This window comes from Balaenoptera physalus (genome assembly GCF_965194825.1).
Source record: "Balaenoptera physalus genome assembly, chromosome: 4".
Classification (NCBI taxonomy): Eukaryota; Metazoa; Chordata; class Mammalia; order Artiodactyla; family Balaenopteridae; genus Balaenoptera; species Balaenoptera physalus.
In genome coordinates, this window is record NC_138891.1 from 38,435,442 (window position 1) to 38,456,107 (window position 20,666).

The 20,666-nt window shown below is 47.9% G+C and overlaps 1 protein-coding gene across 1 annotated transcript in view; it reads left to right on the plus strand.

Annotated features, from left to right (window-relative positions):
• LEKR1 (leucine, glutamate and lysine rich 1) overlaps positions 1–20,666 on the plus strand; it is a 331,218-nt gene that overhangs the window by 288,133 nt on the left and 22,419 nt on the right. Inside the window, exons 17-20 of the mRNA XM_082459714.1 lie at positions 1,142–1,873; positions 5,987–6,071; positions 16,112–16,889; positions 16,983–17,190. The gene's annotated coding sequence lies outside the window, so the exon portion shown is untranslated. The remainder of the gene's footprint in view (positions 1–1,141; positions 1,874–5,986; positions 6,072–16,111; positions 16,890–16,982; positions 17,191–20,666) is intronic.

Here is a 20,666-nt window from a genome sequence, read left to right on the forward strand (position 1 = left end):
TGATTAAAAGCAACCAGGGAGCAAGTAGACCGGAAGGAGTCTTGACAGAGGCCAAAGCCGGGACCCGCATGCTGCCTTCTGCTTGGCTGGAGCCCCCTCCTCCGCCTGCCGAGCCGATGCGGAACACAGGAGCCAAAAGATATTGTCGCCTGGCTTTGCTGGAGAGATACTGAACACGGATCAGGACATGCGCTAACTTTAGGAGGCTGGCTCTCCCCAAGAGCTCTCTCCCTTAGGGCAATATCTCCCAGCCTTGTCTTTCCCTGCCAGATGATGGGAGTTACTCCTCATCCCGGGGGATGAACAAGGTCATCAGCCCTGAAGGTGCATCTTGTACTTGGGAACAGGAAGAAGAGACCAGATTCCCCTGTCAGATACCCCATCATTCAGCCAGGCAGTGACAGAACGAAAAGAGGGCGGGTAAATCTCAGGCACAGAAGCAAGGTGACAAAGATTCATTGCACTTGGGGGACACAAAAAGTCACAGGGTCAGGGAGGTGTTCCTAGGATGGGAGAGTGTCATAAAGGGGAAGGAAGGCCCATTGGGACAGGAGGGTGGTCAGCAAATGGCAGCTCTGCCCTTTCTGGGAAGAGGGCAGCAGCCCTGGTCTCAGATTCCCATTGTTTCTCTTATTAGGAGAATCACCGTGGGATGCTGTTGAGTAAGATATTCCCTCTGGTGATCAGGACTGTAGTTAATTAACTGCTCCCTTGGGAAGTGGGTGTTGGGGCACAAGGTGGGGAGAAGGGTCCTGCACTGGCTGCCAGGGTCAACGGCTGCCTTCAAGGGCACGTTCTAGAAAAGACTACAGGATCTTCACATCTGCAGGGCTGCGGCAAGATCCCAACACCTCCCTAGAAAGACCTTCCAGCACCTGGGAGGGAACTGGGGAGGTGGCCGTTTGTTCCAGGCCCCTTGCCGAGCTGGGGAGGGTGGCTTCGTCGTCAGGGGCCAGGGTCAGAGCAGGACGGAGGAAGCAGGAGGGGTTACAGTGGCCCCAGCACACGCAGAATTGAGAAACTGCCCGGCAATACGACGTGTAAAGACATTAACAACGTTCTGATTTTTCCCATGGTGAACAGTTCAATAGTTTTTTCTGAAATATGAAATTATTTCCAATTTTTTCCTCCCATTTTCCAGGGCTTTGTCTGCTTAGTGTGCTTTGGGGTAACTAAGTGCTGGGTGTGGCCCCATGAGGCCCGACCGGAGGGACTTTGCTAACTGTGTGGAGGCAGGCTGGATGCATCACAGCAAGAATTAAGTCTAGACGTGCAGCGCTCCCTGCCTGGAACACGTGAGTCACCGGGCTGCTTTCCCGAGGAAGACAATGTCTGTCCTGGCCAGCTCTGCCCTCCCCCGGGCTGCTCCAGGGGAGCCCCTCAGCCCCATCTGGGGGGCAAGGCTGAGGGACTGAGAGCAGGCCAAGGGTCTGCAGGCCTATCCAGGGCGGACTGTCACCCCGGAACTGACTTGTGCCCGTAGCCTCCTTCTCCGCTGGGCCCCTCAGTCCTGGTCAGAGGGTCCCCGCATCCAGGGTGTGGCCACCTCGCGCTCACCCAGATCCCACGTCCCCTTCAATACCTATTTTGCAGACTTGTCCTTAGAAGTGCAAAATCTTCCTTCAGCACCTGTGCATCAGGGCAGAAACTGTAGTTCATGTCATTCTTGCCCTCGTTCCCATGTTTGCTCCTGATGCAACAGGGCCTTGCCAAGTCCGACTGCATCTCTTGCCAGGACAGCAGAGTTTCTCTTTCGGTGTCAGAGAGGACCGTGTGGTACCAACAACCTGTTTGTTGGCTCCAATCTTTGATTTTCTCATCAGAGGCCCCCAGCTGGCTCCCCACATCTGAATGCAGCCAACAGAAATCAAAGGTGAGAGCAGTCAGGTGGTTATCACTATTGCAGGCAGACGTCCTCTCAGCAGCTGTGCTAAGATGCGCTGCCCCAAACCTCAGACCTTTCCTCAGCTGTCCCGCCCCTGCAGCTCTGCAGGCCTCGCTCCCCCTCTCGCCACCCCCCAACTCTCCCCACCCCCAGGCCCCGGGAGGTACATGATGTGATGAGGGGGGCTTGCGTGAAAGGGCGACGAGTCAACACCTTATATAACAGCTCCAGTTTCTACGTCAGCGTGAGATACATGGAATCAAAGTCCCTGTGCAGCCATTAATGTGTAATGCCTCAGTCACTGCTTCACAAACCAATCTTTAATGCCTCAGCGAGGAAAAAGACAATCCCGCAGTTCTCCCGGGCCCTGGACCTTGAGTCCTTCACGGCCACTGGGACCTCACTCAGACTCAGCTCCCCGACATGAAAAAGTGTCATAGCGTAAAAGAAAAGCGAGGGTGGTGGTTTGTGCCAACACCGAACACTGTTTGCCATGTTTGAGCCAACGCACTTCATCACAGTTCCGCCTGCCTGTGGGCTGCCGCCTGGCTGATGGATGGCCCCAGCATCTGGAGGCCAAAGGGATGACCCGTGGGGTTACCTCCCCACACACCGAAAATATTCCAGCCATCTCCACCCACAGCTCTGTGGCTTGTGCCAAAATAGGTGAACACCTTCCCTGAGTTTGTATGTGTTGATTTATTAAGAGTGATGGTTCCCCACATCCTGCTGAGAAAAGACATCTTTCATTTCAGCTTTTGTTGTTGTTATTTTTTGCCTGTTCAGTCTTCCTGGCATGACCCCAGGCACCTCTTAGTAGCTGTTGTGCTGTCTCCAAGACGACAACCTCCCAAAAAAAGATATTCGTATTTCACAGAGGATGGGCCTTACCCTGTTCTCTCTTTCCACACCCCACTTAAGAAAATTCCAGTGTTTGGCAACCTGTCAGTGACAGCCTGTCAGAGTAAAATATTTGGCCAGAAGCTATAAATAGCTGCCTTCTGCTGATGTATTAAAACAAGGATGATTATAGGAGTAGGGAGCAGGTCTGGGCAGGCTCCCCACTGGGCAAGGTGTCTTATACTTCCTCTCAGGAAGACTCCCTCTCCTTCGGGAATCACCTACATCAGTGGTTCTAAACTGGGGCCATTCTGACCCCAAGGGACATTGACAATGTCTGCAGGTGTTTGTGGTTGTCACAACTTGAGAGGAGGGGGAACGCTACTGGCATCTGGAGGTTGGAGGCCAGGGATGCCGCTAAACACGCTGCAATGCACAGGACAGTCCCCACACCCAAGAACGAGCCGGCCCAGGCGTCACTTGTGCCAAGGCTGAGAAACCCTGACAACATCTGCTAAGTCACCCCCACTCTCATATGACATTCCAGGTAGTCTGTGGTATATACAGAGAAATCTAGAGTGGAGGTGTTGTCACCCTTCTTCAATTCACTTAAACGTCATTAAAATGTATCAGATGTGTCTACTTGTATAAAGGCCCACAGATAGGATTGTGTCTCTGCCTTCCGGAAGTCTAATCCCAGCAGTGGAGACAGACACATATACAAACTACACAAGGCAATATAAGCCAGCGGTGTTGAGAGTTGTCTCCTCATACGAAGGGCTGGGAACCTGAGACGGAGAGATGAAGGTCTGGGAACCTGAGACAGAGAGATGAACTCCCGCTGGCCTGGAAGGCAGGCGGCCTTCAGAAGTCCTCTGAAAGGAGAATTCACACTGTGAATTCACGCTGTGAATACAGACGAGGAAACCCCTGACTTCAAAGTGGGACCGGAAGCACTGAAGGCTTGGGAAGACCTGAGCAAAGACAGGGGCCTGCCTGGTGGGAGAGGACCAGAGGGCTGTGCTGGTGGCTGGCATGGGCTGCGTGGTGCTTTGGGACGGAGGATGAGGCCAACTTTCTTCTTTTTGTTGCATTTACTTTTTTTGGAATAACAGGCCACGTATTTCTGTGTCAGATTTTCATAGTTTCCCCTTTGTTTGCTACAGTAACATTACTATTCAGTCGAGAATCTTGCCATTTTTATGCAGTATTTAAAGGGGAGAAGAGTTTTCACCTAAAATGTAAATGATCAAGTTCCTCCTGGGGCCAGAACCAAGTAAGATTCTGTACTTGGTTCAGTTGTTACTAATTTTGTGTGAGATCCAATTTGTTTTTAGAAAAACTCACTTTGAGTGTGTATATTTGGAAGGATCTCAGAATCATGAGATTCTAGGAATGGAAGAAACCTCAAGAAATGCTCAGGTTCAGTTTTGTCCGGTCCAGCAGACAAGCTCTGATCATCACCCTTTCACACGTGAGACCATTACATTTCTGTACATTTCAGACAGAGAATAAGCTTATATTAAACGGCAGGATTTTTTATTGGAAACATTGGCTAAGGGGTACAGTTCTTCAGATTTGAGGGAGTAACCATTGTCCAAGTGGCTCTGCCCAGAGTTGATGGCCCAGAGATCAAGGAGATAATCTTAGCGTGTGTGTGTGTGTGTGTGTGTGTGTGTGTGTGTGTGTGTGTGAATGCAGGGCTACAGAAGCCACCAATCTCAAGATTTATGGGGGTGAGGTGTCCTCATCTCTACTGATTGAGGGAGCAGAGCCAGTGAGATCTCCTAGAAGCAGATGTGGGGAATAGTAGAGACTGTTAATAGTCAGCAGCCAAAGTCCATCTGGAAAGTGTCTGTCCAGGGATTCCTTGGATACTGGAGCCATTTTAGGAAATTCAGGCTTTTGGCAGAGCAGACAGCCTCCCTTGGTGGGGGGGTGGGGTGGAGGGTGGATCTCCCCAGGGATCTTGAGTGCCTGTGCTACCAAGAAGCACTCCAACCCAGATTTCCCTGAATCCAGGCTGCCTGGGGACCCTCCCACCCTGGTTCAGAAGCTCTGCCTTGATTACAGCTTGAACTGAGATGACCTTGTATTTTCCTGTGAAAAATGCACCCCTATTCACGTCAACGTCCGCAATGTGGGGCTCATTGCTGCATCATTTGTCCCACTCCAGGGCAGGACCCACCCAAGAAAAGCCCTGATTTTCTTTCTAAGGGACATCCCTAGTTTACCATAGCAAATAGATTGTTTCCTCAATAGTAGGCCACTCAGTGTGTGACTCAGAGAGCTGCTTTTGTCAGGTCATGAGATGAAGGAGGAAACAGTGTGGGGAAACACCAGATCCTTGGCTACCCCATTTCCTAAAGCGAGCCTTACCCCTGGCGTCATAAAATGACTTTGGCAGCCTTCTACCTGCCACAAATGAACTGAAAAGACAGATGTGTAAAAACCAGATCCTTTTTGTGTGACAACATAAATGCTTTACGAGATCCTTTTACGGCAGCCACTAATCACTTACTCATCTTTTGCTCAACCCAGGGATGATCCCCTTCTGCTCAGAAGAAATAGAAGAAAGGCAACTTCCTATAAAACAGACTTGGGAGAAATCCACGGCAGGGAGAAGAAGGTGGGGAGATCATTCCTGGGCATGACTTCTAGGGATTGGCGGTACCTTCCAAGGTACCGCCAGTCAGGGTCATAGCAGCTGCCTCCCTCCCACCCAGGAGATGCCCAGGCTGCCCTACGCATTTTCAGGCTCCTGGTCACTGGCTCTCTGCAGGAAGTCAGTTGTGCATTTGCACTGGAAGTGAGTGCTTAGGGCAAAGGCACCGAGCTGTCACTGGTTAATATTTCTTTGGAGTAGAAGCAGGTACACATCAAATCTGCTGTGTGTGGCCCTTCACGTCTCCTGAGCTTTCTAACACTCCTGGTGACATAGGAGTGATTTGCCAAAGGCAAAGGGCATTTGTGTTACACCAAGGGTCTGTTTCCACCTTGGATCCCTGGTCTTGTTGTGTGAGTCTGGGGGCCTGCATCCTTGTTCTCAGAAACTGTGGTTTCAGGGGGCACCTTATTCCTCAGCCTGATCCTCCCAGGTGCTCGGCCACTGCCTGACTGTGGCCATCACTTCTGGAGTTTGAACAGCAGATTATTCGTCAGAATCTTTGTGATGCCCTGATGCCCTGCTCAGAGCTCTCATTTACCAAGCGTTGATTCTTGCAAGGTGTTTACATATGTCATCTAACTTAATCCTCACAGGGATCCTGTGCTCACTTTACGAGAAAGGAATTCTGTCCACGCTGGCCACGTTCACCCAACCTGACCCACGTAGACCCAGCTAAAGGTAGGAGACCAGACAGCCCCTGTTTGAGCATCCTTATAGAACTTGCTGTCTCTTTACAGGTTTGATTTTTCAAATCGAGATGCTATTTGATACTCTAGTCCTACTACTGGGAAAATGATACCAGGGAGATGGGGGTGCCTTGGGTATGGCTGGCCTGAGGTAGCAAACAACCCAAGGCGGGGAGCAGTAAGTCATGGGAAATCCCAGACAGCTGACCAGTAATTCAGCTTCTGTTTCCCCAAAAGCAGCTGAAATCTAGGTTTTGTTTTTGTTTTATATAAGAAAACTTTAGTTTTAAATGTTGGCAACTGATTAAAAAATGAACGAAACAAAACTTGTTTAACATCCTGCAAGTGAAATAACACATTTGGGAGCTGGTTTGCAACTTCCAGGTTAGGTTTTCCATGAGATATAGAAATTCAAACATGGGATAGAACAGGACCCATTATTTTTTTTCATGAAATATACTTTTTATTAGAGTGTATTAAAATCCTCAAACTTCAGAACAAAGTTCTAAAAAATATAAATGCTTAGGTATTTTTGTCACTAACTTTATTTTCCATATTAATATCACCTTCTATTCGTACGACAGTTTACACGGTGCATTAAGATCGAGGATATTGTCCCATCTATTGCTCACAAGGCAGCTGTGAGGTGTGCACTGTTACTTCCATGGGTGCAGGCAGGGAAACTGAGGCTGAAAGAGGCTCAGCCACTGACTCAAAGCCCCAGGACCACACACTGTCAGCCTGAAACCCAGCCACAGCTTCCCAACTCTTCTGTTCTCTTCATTCAGTAAACCTTGATTTTTAGTTTCTTTCATCAGCACTACTATACCAATAAGTATTCTTCACTCCAGGCCACACAATTTTTTTCCCAAGTCAGCTCTAGCATGAAATAGAAAAGAAATCATAAACTCTCCTTTAACCTAGCACTTAGCTTTTTTTTAAGAGGCCAAAAAGGGAGAGGGTGATGGCTCTTAACCCAAGGTTGGGGGGCCTAAGAGTGAGTGGAAGGAGGAAACCTGTACCCCCTGCAATTGTCTACAGCACTGTGTGGAGAGGTGCCCTGGGCATGTTCTGGGGAAGGAGACTGTAGCTTCCTCCGGAGGGTGTCCAGCTTTCCTGCAGAGGGCGAGAGCTGTGCAGGTTTGACTCCAAACCCTTGATCTTTATCGATACTGAATCATAACTTAAGCAACCTTCCTAAATCTGCAAACTGATTTTTCCCCAATACGCTCCTCTATCAGGAAGATGTAGCTCAAGCCACTTTGCGTCTGAAATTAGTCACCACCAACTAATTTAATCCCTTGCTTATCAATGGCTTATTACTATGGACCCGGCTGTGTTCCTGCAGGACAGGCCTCCGCAGTTGTTATGACCTTGATCAGCCCTCCGACTTTATAATTGGTTTCTTCTTCAAAGGCCCAAGCCCTTTTTTCCTGTAATGGAAAACACTTTTGAACAAAATATAATCTTTTCATGAGGAATAATTACTTTGTGCTAACATGTTAAGAACCCTCATATACTGTTGATGGGAATGTAAATTGGTGCACCCACTATGGAAAACAGTATGGAAGTTTCTCAAAAATTAAAAACAGAACTGCCATATGACCCAGAAATTCCACTCCCGGGTATATATCCAAAAAAAAACAACAAAACACTAACTCGAAAAGATACATGCACCCCATTGTTCATAGCAGCATTATTTATAACTGCTGAGATACAGAAGCAACCTAAGTGTCCATCAACAGATAAATGGATAAAGAAGATGTGGTATATATATACAGTGGAATACTACTCAACCATTAAAACCATTAAAAGAATGAAATTTTGCCATTTGCAGCAACATGAGTGAGCTTGGAGGGCATTATGCTCAAGTGAAATAAGTCAGAGAAAGACAAATACTGTATATCACTTATATGTGGAATCTAAAAAATACAACAAACTGGTGAATATAACACAAAAAAAAGAAGCAGACTCACAGATATAGAGAACAAACTAGTGGTTACCAGTGGGGAGAGGGAAGGAGGGACAATATAGGGGTCGGGGATTAAGAGGTACAAACTATTAGGTATAAACTAAGCTACAGGGATATACTGCACAACACGGGGACTATAGCAAATATTTTATAATAACTGTAAATGAAGTATAACCTTTAAAAATTGTGAATCACTATAGTGTACACCTGTAACTTATCTAATATTGTACAACTATACTTCAACTAAAAAAATTTTTTTAAAGAGTATGTAAAAAGAAGAACAAAGTAAGCAATAAAGTAGCAGGCATTTCTTCTGTTAAGAAGTCTTTCTGGACAGTGCAAGAACCCATAGCAGAAACTTCTCACCAGACGGTACAAAGAGCATCCAGGGCCTAGAGTCTCACCTATTTCATCACCTTTGCAACTGTCTGTGGGAGACAACGTGCAGAGAACTTTTATAACAGGGGGTGGGGAGCCCCCAAAGACGACATCATAGGGAACCACAGCACAGGTGTGGAGTCGGGTGGCCTGGATTTGATATCCAGCCTTGCACCAGCTCATGGTGTGACTGAGGACGTCCTCTTACCTCTCCAGGGCTCCTGAGCTCCTGTCTCTCTGACAAAATGACTTCTAGGGACAAGAAGGTCGGAAGGGAAAAAGGAAACAGGAGTAATATCTACCGAGAACCCACCAGGTTACCAGGTCCCGTGTCTGGTATTATCACACTCAGCCTCTCATTTAAATCCTCACAATGGAGGGGCTCCCCTGGTGGCGCAGTGGTTAAGAATCTGCCTGCCAATGCAGGGGACACGGGTTCGAGACCCGGTCTGGGAAGATCCCACATGCCGCGGAGCAACTAAGCCCGTGCGTCACAACTACTGAGCCTGCGCTCTAGAGCTGCGAGCCACAACTACCGAGCCCACGTGCCACAAGTACTGAAGCCCACGCACCTAGAGCCTGTGCTCCGCAACAAGAGACGCCACCGCAATGAAGCCCACGCACCGCAACTAGAGAAAGCCTGTGTGCAGCAACGAAGACCCAATGCAGCCAAAAATAAATAAATAAAACAAATAAATTTATAAAAAATTTTTAAATTTTAAAAATAAGTAAATCCTCACCATGAGACTTTTGGATCTGTGCCCAAGGCCACATGACTTGTAGATGGCATGGCCAGAATCCAAAGCTGGGTCTGTCCAACCCTAAATGGCAAGGTTCAGGGGATCTCAAACTCCGCCCATGAAGCACCTCCAGCAAGAGAAAAGACTGACCCCTTGGATTAGTTTGCTCAGAGCTCCTGTAACGAAGTACCATGGGCTTCAACAACAGAAATATGTTGTCTCACGATTCCAGAGGCCAGAAGTTTGAAATCAACATGTCAGCAGGGTTAGTTCCTTCTGAGGCTGTGAGGAAGGATCTGTTCCAGTCCTCCCCCTAGCTTCTGGGGGTTTGCTGGCAACCTTTGGCATCCTTGGTAGACACATCACCCCCATCTCTGCCTCCACGTTCGCACAGTCTTATCCCGTGTGCATGTCTGTGTCTAATTTCTGCTTTTTATAAGGACGCCCGTCACACTGGATTAGGGGCCCACCTAAGGAACTACATCTGCAATACCCTATTGCCAAATAAGTTCATATTCTGAGGTCCTAGGAGTTAGAACTTCAACATATTCGGAGAGACACAATTCAACCCATAATACTACCCGCTTCAGGAGTCTTGGGGGTGTGGCTTATGGCATCTGCTACCAGCACAAAATGTTTCTGAAGCATCGTGCATTATCTTTAAAATGTATGCAAACTGAGCACAGAACTCCATTGGTAGATCACTATCTCATATAAAACAACAATACCCAAAAGTCTGTGAGTAAAATTAGTGATCCAGAAAGCTGCTCCATGTTGATCCTAGGGATCTGGGACCTCACATCTTTTCATGTCTGTAGAGGATGCTCACACCACGTGTGAAAGCCTCTGAGAAGCAGAGACACCTGTAAGGAAGAAAAGGCACATTTAACCTAAATGAGCACGAAGAATATTGACTGAGACAGGGCTGAACAAGCAGTCATGCGAACTAGATACACAGAGAAAATACAGAGCATCCCTGACCAAGATCCCTGACCAACGAACCAGACCAGTGTGGAAACAACACTTGCAGAGAGCCCTGTTGCAAGCACACGGCTTTTTTTCATTCTCTTCTCTTTCCTTTTGAACAGAAATCAGCGTCGCACAGCACTGTTCATCCCGTTTCCCTAACACAATGGCTTTTGAAGACCATGCTTTTGAAGTGCAGGTGCCGTGGGGACAAAGCTGACGGTTGTGGTAGTAACCAGCTTTGTAACACACTGGTCAGATTCACATTTTTCTATTATAGTAAATGTGCCTCAAGTAACGGAACTTACCAGCAACACTAACCATGGCCATACTGTTCTTTTACTTCCTAAGAAATAACATTTTCAAAAGTGACAAAGGACTCCAACAAAGGCCCAGCAATGGGAGTGAGAATGACTGAAGCGGCAAAAAGGGCTCTTGATGTGGTTCGCTTATTGTCCCACTTGGTTTGTGACAGAAAAGTGGGTCGAGCTGATGCATTTACACACGCTGAGGACCTACCGCCAGTCCCGTGGAGCTGCACTCCCACCAGAGCCCAAGCTGGAGAGAGCCTCTGATGGACAAGGCTCCAAAGACAGCACCAGATACCTGGATGGCGTGGAAAAAGAGGTGGCTTTCTGCTTTCCTTGGTTAAAAACATGGGGACAGCGGTGTTCTTTTATTTTTTTCCCTGCCCCTCTATTAGGAGACATATGAACTTCACAAAGGCATTCCTTGTCCACTTAGCAGAAATGTCTATCAAAATCAGACCACAGTCAAGGAGAAGACATCCCACAGGATATGGCCAAGTGACAAGCCTGGAGAACACACCTGACCCAGGGTTATCGCTCAGGGCAGCCATGAGGCTGCAGCTCCACTCAGGAAAAACCCCTACTGATGCCTGGGTTCTGAAAGCTGTGCACAGAATGCCAAAGGTCACTCCTGAGAGACCCGGTGTTAGCCAACACAGTGGCCAGACCCTTGAGTAAAGTATATAATGACAGAGGAAGATGGTCCTCAAGGGAAGGAGGGAGATGGGGATCAGAAAAAACAGAGCCTGCAGGGGCCATCGGCCCCCTTCGGCGAGTGATCAGCTCCCCCAGGGCAGTGGGGACTGTTCCCTTCTCTAGGGAGATGAGCTTTCCTCAGAAGCAGGGCTATTTCATCAGGCTTTCCCACAGCCCGAAGAGAGTATCTCATGAGATCATCCAAGTCCCTCTGTCCTGATCCCACATCCATCACAGCTATTGCTGTTTCCCAGGCCTCCCGATAACGGAAGGCACGGTGTCTACTGGGAAGGTGTCTGCGCAGGAGGGGTAACTGGCACTCGGCCTGTAATGAAGCAGAAGCTGTAAATGATGTCTAAAGATTGTGCACATCTTTCAGCTCTCACTGTCCTCTCAGATCCCAGCCTCCTCCCTCCCTCCCCCGTCAGCCCACAAGGGTCATCCCTGGGCAGCTGAGACAGACAGAAAGGGCCAGGTACCCAGCCAGGGCCTGGAGCCCGTGGCCTGGGGGCCCTGCACGCACTCTGGACCACATCCACGCTGCCCACATTCAGAGCTCAAACCCTCGGTAGAGCTCTGAGGAGGTAAGCATTTTAAGGCAATAGGGTCGCGCTCTGGTTTGCAGCCTGGTTTCTGGTGAGTTTGTTTTGTGTGAGTTGTTGCCCCCAGTGGCTTATTCATTCCCAAGGAAGAGATAGAAATCTAGTTTTTCCCAAAAGGGAGGAGCAGGTCCCCAAGCACCGTGTCCTCAGCACGGCCGTTTCCAGGCTGGGGACGGCAGGCAGCCCTGCCCAGCACCTCTGGCCAGCTGCCTCTCCTAGAGGCTCGTCATGTGCCCCTCAGAATTTGTTGAAAGTCAGTGGGATTCCTGAAACAAGATGGGATTAAGCCACAGAAAGCAGGGCCCAACCCAGTGGTAATGTTGCGGGGGGAAAAGTGGCCCCTAAGGGGAAAAAAAAGGCAAAGAGGTGAAGTACTGTATAATTTAAATGCATTTTGGGAGACTCTCCCTGAAACTGGCTAGGCCAGGGCACCAGACTGGTTATATTTTTCTAAAAAAACCCAGAAAACCTCCAAAGAAAGGAAGAAACCCTGGTTATGATCATTCTTTCCCTCCAGCTTTTATCCCTTAGGCAGTGGCTCCCCAGCAGCGTGTCTGCGCCCACCCCAACTAAAAGGGACATTTGACAATGTCTGGAGACGGTTTTAGTTGCCGCAACTGGGGAACACGACCAGCATCTAGTAAGGGAGAGATGAAGAATGTTGTTAAACACCCTGCAAAACACACACCAGCTCCGCCCCCACGCCCCCCCCCCCCACCCGACAAAGAATTATCCCAAAATGTCAAAGAGCCGCTGCTGAGAAACCTTGCCTTCAGAGAATGATTCTCCTGGTCTCTCACCAACGCACGTGCTGCTAAACCAAACAAAATGTATACGGGGGATTCATAACAAGAGAGGGCTCGATGGTGACCGAGAACATACAGCAAGTCCTGGACCATCAAACACTTTGAAGAAGACCAGCGGTCAGCTCTAGGGAGCCACTTCTCTGATTTTAAGCATCGTCTTCTGAAGTCCGTTAAGCATCCAGCCTCTCACTGTGTTACAGTCAAGTTAACTGGCAAAGGGAGTTCAATGGAACCTCTGTCCTCTAAGAGTTTACAATATGAGATGGAGAGTAATAACTAGGCAGCGCTTTATATAAAGCTGAGATGAACAAATAAAGGGAGAAGTCAGGCCATGCCAATTGCACAAGCTGGGAGCCGAGTATATTCTGAGAGATGCTGAGGGAGGGTAAGAGTCAGCACAGGTGAGTGAGGTGGCACTGAAGGAACGTAAGAGAAGACCTTCAGATAGTGTCCACCTGTACCTTCATTTATCTATCCTTTCACTAAAGTATGCACTGCATGCTTCCAGGCAGTAAAAGTACAGAAGGCACAGTCTCTGTGCCCCTAAGATTCACACAAATAAGCAAAATACAAAAATGTCATTTTGAGACATTACAGCAAGTAGATGTTTTAGTGTTCAGTGAAGGGGGTGATGCCTGCACGTGGTAGAACTTGCATTTGACCTGGGCCTGCAGCCTGGGTACCGCTGGGGGGAGCTGAGCTTGCCTGAGAGCCCCAGACCAGGGATGCAGGCTGGGGATTAGGTATCATGCTGACAAGAATCTCTGTAAAGGGCGTTCTGATTTCAGGTATCTGTTCTGGCTTGCCTTTTGGCCACTCAACAAAACTCTCTGTGCTTCAGTTTCTCTCTCCTTCCCATTTCCAAGCAATTAAGACCATACCTACTCTTATTAGGAACCACAACCGTGTGAAGCCCTGTGGAGCCTAGTGGCAAGATGATCAACATCAGTGAGGTTCAAGAGAGATGTTAGCAGTTCTAACTCACAGGGCATCTAGTGTTGTTTACGTGCCTCTGACCTCACTCAGTAACAGCAACTCAGAAACCTACCCAGGCAAAAAGTCACATGTTTTGAAGACATACTAATATTTCAATGGCCTAAACATTTTCCAGGACCAAATCTTTACCAGAGCTGCAAACAAGCAGTCAGATGGACTGCCCTGTGAGATTTCTCCTCTACCATGAACCCACAGAAAGGTCAGCAGCCGGACACAGAAAGAGGAGAAGGGTCCTGAATAAACACAGACAGTTTAATCAACCATGAAGAAAACCAGGAGTTGACTGAAAGTGCTTTGTCAGGAAGAGAAGCGAGGCCCCTGCCCTCAGAGAAAGGCGAGGAAGGTTGGAGGTCATTTAGCAGCAGAGATGGCCACTGACCACAGAGGCCACTGCGGAGGCACCAAGGGCCTGGTGGGGATGTCAGGGAGGGGAGGGGTGGAAACCAGCGTTTGGGTATTTTCCAAAGAATAGGACAAATAAACGTTCCCTAGAAAGAAGATGAAATTTTAGCTCAATAAGAAGGGAAGATACTGTTTTAAAACCACCATAATTACTTAAGAGTGGGTACTCCTTCAAGCTTATGTCCATCAAGCCTGTCATTTCTGATTCCAGACTCCTCAGGGAATTTTAAAAACTGGTTTATTCAAATTACATCAGTATCCTTTACTTGCATCTAAAAAAATCAAGGTCAAGCTATGTTGATGTGAGAAAGAGAATTTAGATGAATGAGGGCTGACACCGAGTCTCTGGGCCTGTAATTACTTTCTTTGTAAACCTGAATACCGGATCAGATGGATGCCTTCTCCACACTTTTTGTCGTATTTATGGAATACCTTTAAACAATGGAATCTGGAACCGCCAGCAACACTGTGTCCAAATATATCCAATCCTGTTTGTTTATGTTTTTAATTGAAAGTCAAACAATTTTAGACCAACTGGTCTATGGTATCATTGGAAATGCATATTTTTAGAAAATTCTTGAGAATTTTGCATACCATTAAAGTAACTTGACATCATACTTTATATTTCCCAGCTTCCCATCATACTTTATATTTCCCAATATTGATTGCTGTTGGAATGAAATCAAGGGAAGCATTCAAGAAAGTCTGCAGCCTGAAAGGTTTGCTTAAGAATTCTGATTCCACTAGAAAACCATTTCTTTTAAGATGGCTTTACCATTTTCCAATGGTTCATGTAATATGGTTGGTTTGTTCTCATTACAATTAAAGATGCAATTCATTAAAGAGTCTTTAACTTCATTAAAGCAAGGCTTTCTATTAATGTTATCAAGCACTGATGGGCTTCTAATCGGACATTCTCAGCAGGCAGGAAAACAACTTTCAAACTCTCTGATTTTGTATGAAGCAATGCTCATTTCTACACAAAGACTTTCATTTCTGTGATCTGGCCTGGTAAAATGTTTATTCCTTCATGCTTATTTGAGCCCCAGGTCTGTGGGCCTGATAATATGTATAGGAGGATAATTTATATGGGAAGACAGTTGTGCTGTTTATATTCAATACTTGAGGATTAGGAAAAATTTAAACCAATTAAGAATTCCCATCATCAGGAGTTTCTTAGAAGGAAATGACTTTTCAAGGCATGTGGGAATTATCAAGAACATAATTTTCCCCTGAGATGATGTGTTGGTACACAAGAGGAGTGTTGGCAGGATATCCAGAGGAACTGATAACTCGCAAATGAGGAAATGAGTCGCTACTTTCAAGGCTACATGACAGGAGACCAGGGCATATTTTCCCCATTTATCTTTTCATTTTAAAGAGTCGTGGAATTCGGGTACATCTTGATTGTTCAGGATAATAAAGGATATGTGAGACAGGGATAGAAAAACCACAAATGGTGAGTAAAATAAGAAAACCAAGGATTACTTTTTTTTTCCTGTTTATTAACATTCACACCGAGCTGTGTACTTTGGTTACCATGGTCTCGTGGTATCTCATGTCACAGGCCACACCGTATAAAATCACAGAGGCCACGACAGGCAGGAAGAGAGGCGGGGCCTTGTCTGAGTAATACAAACAGCCCAGTGTGTTGGATGTGAGCCGGGGTGCACTGCGGCCTGAGGCGCCCAGCCCAGGAGCCGGCTGGCTGCCGCCTCCCCTCTTCTCCTGCCTCCGCCTGCCCCCTAGTGGACGGCCGTGGGAAAGCGCGGGAGTCCGCCTGGGGGTCTTTGCGGGGGCTGAGATGCGGCTCCCCGAGAGCGGGCCTCCCCCAGCCCTGTTCCCAGGCACTCTCGGTCAGTTTCCTGGAGAATCAGGGTTCCGCCTGGCATGCTCTGAAGTCTCGCTAGGATGAGCACCATCATTTCCTATGTCGTTTTCCCCATTTTCCTCTACCTCTGCCTGCCTTGATCCCCCGCTGGCCGGCACCTTCCCTTGTGCAATCCCCACACGAGACATGCCTTTTCTAGAAAGGACAAATTATTCCTTCTCTGGGTCCTGCAAACTGTAGAGAACCAACACAGTACGGTGCTATTGAACCCATTCCCACTGTAGGGGCCTCTTATGCCTCCTATATGGCCCTATAGCCATTCATTTATTCATCAGATACCTACTAGATGCCCCACCCTGCGCCGGGCCCTGGAGACACGGACGAAACCGGGCCAAGGTTCCTGCCCTCCTGGAGGAGCACACAGCCCAGAGGGACAGCTCATGCATCAGCTGCCGTGTGACGAGGCTCACACCTCTAAAAAGACAAGAGTGCGGCGCTGCGGGAGCGAAGGCGGTGAGGGCAGAGCCTTTCTGGATTTGTTGTGGGTTCTCGTCACAGCGAGCTTAGCCCCACAGCTGCTTTGTTCGAACGGCTCGGAACGGTAAATGCGGCTGGCACGGGCTGTCCGGACACCACACACCTCTAGGATACGCTGGCTGTGCTCCGCATTTTCATCCCTGCCCAAGTCACAGAGATCCGATGGTGCTGACAGGAGGCAGGCATCACCCGGAGCCCCTCAGATGACGCCCTGCTCCGTTTACCCACCGTGGCAGCCCTCAGCTCCTGCCAACACTCTGCTCTGGCTTGCTCACTGCAAGCCTCCCTTAATTTTTCTGAGGCCTGGGTTTTCCACATCGCTGATTCACAGAGATGGAAGACCTAGAAAAGAAAAAAAGGTAATTCTCTCAAATGACTCAGGAGCCCTCTTGGACCCTGTGATCTGTGTATCGATCTTCACTGTAAAAGCTGAGAGTAATAATATTGTCATCTGTGTAAGGAAAGCTGGAAGAAAAACAGATTAACGTTCTTCTGAACTCCTGGCTCCTGGCAAAAATTAGTGTCGCGAGGATGGATTCTCAGCCACGGTCTGACAGCTGAATGCCTCATCCAGAGGTAAAGGTGCCTGTAAAGAGCCCCGCAAGATGACAAGTTCCTGGGGCCAGGGCCGCATTTGCTCACCTCTCTCTCTCTCTCTCTCTGATGCAGTAAATGTTTGTGGGATGAATGGTTGCCACCTCCAGCCCTGTCAGGCCCTGGAAGAAACACGGACTGGGAAATGAAACCAACTGGCAGGCCCTAGACGCTTCCATTTAAGATTCCTGAACAAATAAGAGGAAATGACTTGCGTGCTACGAAACTACTGAGAGATATGACAGCTGAGGAAGGATGGGAATCGCCTACGGGAGAGAAGCCGGTGGGGGGACAATTCTCCGCCGGGGGTGGGGGGCGGTGGGGGGCGGTGGTGAGAGGGCGCAGAAGCACCCGCAGGGCCAGCCAGAGCAAGGCGGTCACTACGCCCCCAGCGGAGAAGGGTGGAGCTGCGGGTCAGCAGCGGATGGCGCCTGCGAGGTGTTCAGAAGGCAGAGCCAAAGACCTCTGGGAACTGACCTGAAATCCTTGGTTTTCCCTGAGGCGGCTGTGGCCTGGGGGAAGGGAAGTTACATATAACTATAAATGTTGTGCACTCTGCAACTTTTGCAATTAGTCTAAAGAAACTCCAACATCCTATTTTAGGATGGCGTGCATTCAAATTATCATCCTGTGCCCCAGCTCTGGGTTCCATTAAGTCCTTATTCTTCCTGCATTTCTGCTTTTCCTCCATGTACCCTTAATAGCACCCATAATTCACTCACTTCAAGTCAACAAATATGGATTGAATGCCCACTCTTTGCCGGGTTATACTAGGTACCAAGAATACAATGTCAGCAAAAACAGACATGGTCCCTGCCCTCATGGAACTTACACAATAGAAAAGGAGACGACCTTGATCAAATAACCACGCAAATTAACATGACATTGCAATGTGTGGTGCCCCAAATACATAATAAGGGGTTTGATTTAATAAGGGATATCAGGGAAATCTCTAAGGAATTGATGAGTGAAATGAAACCTGAAGGAACAGGATTAACCAGGGCAGGCGGGTCTGTGCATCTCCCTGTGGCATGGCACTTGTGTCTTCAAGGTCGTGAAAGACCCGAGTGTGACCACAGCACAAACAGGGAGGTGGGCAGCATGCATGACAAGGCTGGATTCGAGCCAGGCCATTCACAGGGGGCCACTGAAGTGTTAAAGTGGACAGGCGATGTGATCAAATGTGCATTTTAGAAAGATTGCTCTGGCCACAAGAGTTTGGAAAGAAGAGCTTGGAAAGGGTCATAAGTGGACGTCATGAGACCAGTTAGGAAGCTGTTATAGGTGAATTCAAGACTAGGAGAAGAGCCACGGAGGAGAGAAAGGGGGAAGATTCTGTGTAGGAGGCACAATTGTCAGGATGTGGTGACGGAGTAGATAGGCTTACAACGTATTCCACACCTCTACCATCTTCCAACAACCTCCCCTGCAATGAGCCCTCTCTTCATGGGCTAGATTGCTATACAAATACAACTGAGATACAAATACAACTTACCCCTCTTCCAGGTATATCCCTAAGGATGCCTTCCTTCATAGTTTCTTTCTAGCTTCCTCTAGAAATGAAGGGAAGGAAGGTCTGTGATGCCTGGAACATATCAAAGGTCATGGGTTGAAATGACAACAACTCAGATTACAGGACTGTCAACTCCCATGACCTTAACTGAAGGTCTGAGGAGTTGATAGCAGACCAAGAGAGCCTTGCAACACTGCAGGCTGCTGCAGCGTTGGATCTGCTGATTGAGTGCTTAAAATTCATGTATTGTCCAATTAATCAAAGTATTCTTCTACCACACATTTAGAGGATGCTATGTAAAATTTCTGCATCAGCTGGGGGTGGAACTAGCTACCTAGGATCCTTGCTTCTGCAAAACAGCCATTGATCTGTTCCAGAAATGGTGTTTTATCACTGTGCTGTGCTAGGTAACAGGGACTGGAAGATGAATAAAAGTGTCCTGCCTTCCAGGAGTTGCAATCTAGCCCGTCTGCCAATCAGGACAGCACAGCGTCAGTGACGAAGCACAAGCAGAGGCAAAGCCTAAGGCAGGGGACAGGAGCGCTGTCTGGTGGAGTTAGGAAGGTCAGGAAGGTTTTCCAGAAGACACATCTGAGCCAGGTGTCAAGGGGTGAGCAGGAATTTATATGGAGAAGAGGAGACTGCTTGTTTCAGGCAGAAGAAACAGCTCATATAAAGACACAAAAATACCTAGGACTAAGATGTGGCCAAAAAGTGGGCCCAGAGATGATGCCGGGGGCTATAGCAGGAGGTGAGACTGGAGACAGACCTCTGGTGAGGTCACTGGAAGCTCCTAACTACCTGCTTAAGGGAATATTAGCATTAATATTAGTATTTCTATTGTATAACAAGTTACTCCAAAACTTAGGTGCTTAAAACAACAGTCATGTATCATCTCACAGTTTCTGTGGGTCAGCAGTCTGGACATAGTTCAGTGGTCCTCTGGCTCCGGGTCTCACAGGCTGCAGTCAAGGTGTCAGCCAGGGCTACGGTCATCTCAAGGGTCCACTGAGGGAGGCTCCCCCTCCAGGCTCGCTCACATGGCTGTTGGCCGGCCTCAGGTCCTCACTGGCTCCTGGCTGGAGACATCGATTCCTTACCACATGGGCCTATCCATAGGGAAGCTCATGACATGGCAGTTATGGCAGAGAGACAGAGGGAGCTAGAGAGATAGAGAGGGAGATGGAGGAGCCAAGGGAGAGAGAGAGAGATGTACCAAAAGACATCTTTCATTATCTAATCTCAGGAGTGACATCCCGTCACTTTTGTCATCTTCTGTTTGTTTAGAGGGTCACTAGGTCCAGCCCACATGAGAGGACGGTTCACACAGGGAGTGAATACTAGTAGGTGGTGATCCTTGGGCCGTTTTAGAGGCTGCCTGCCATAGGTACCATAGCTATTTCAGGCGCGATCCCAGCATTATTGCGTTCTGCATAAATTATAGGGAAAGACGTATAATTTTGCCGCATATTAGTTTGTTTTTGTCAGTGGGTACACTCTGGTCCCCAGGAGCCCTGAAGAACAATGTGCTTCATTTCACATCTCTCCCTGAGGATTTTATACAACCCACTTGGCATTCATGCTGTTATTATTAGATGGATTCAGCCAAAGCTGCCTGTGAGGATAGAGATAGATGGGAAGGTAGGGAGGCAGACAAAGGAAGTGATCAGGACCCCAAATTGAATAAAGAAAAAGGTTACACGCCAACTGAAAATCAGAAATGAATCTGAGTGGAACTAAGTATCGAGGTTGACAGCTCATACACGATGCCAACTTGCCACAGCTTGGCAGTGCCCTTGGTTTTCCCACATGCAACTGAAAATAGCTAGCATTCATCCTGAGGGAGTGCTTCTAAAATAAGTAACTACTGGGAGCTATACCTCACTGCTTATTCAGGCTGGAAGCAGTCAGCAATTATTTTGCTGAAATTAGATACAAATTAAGTTGCCACTTCCGGAACCCTTTCTCCTGTACCATATCACAGGAAAAAGACACTGAATTTTGAGTTCGAATAGTTTAGATTTCTTACAAATAAATGTGATAGCTGATAGGATATATGCAAAGGCAGATTATTAATACTAATCTCTTGTGAGACCTAATCTGTTCAGGAGCCTGGTTTTCTGATCTTCAGGCCTGGGTTAACTTGCTATGGACACAGAGTGACAGTCCGGTAAAGGTGACTGGAGGGAGGGATCAACTTGCCCACACTTGAATGTACTGTGTGGCACCACCGTTAAACCTGCTGG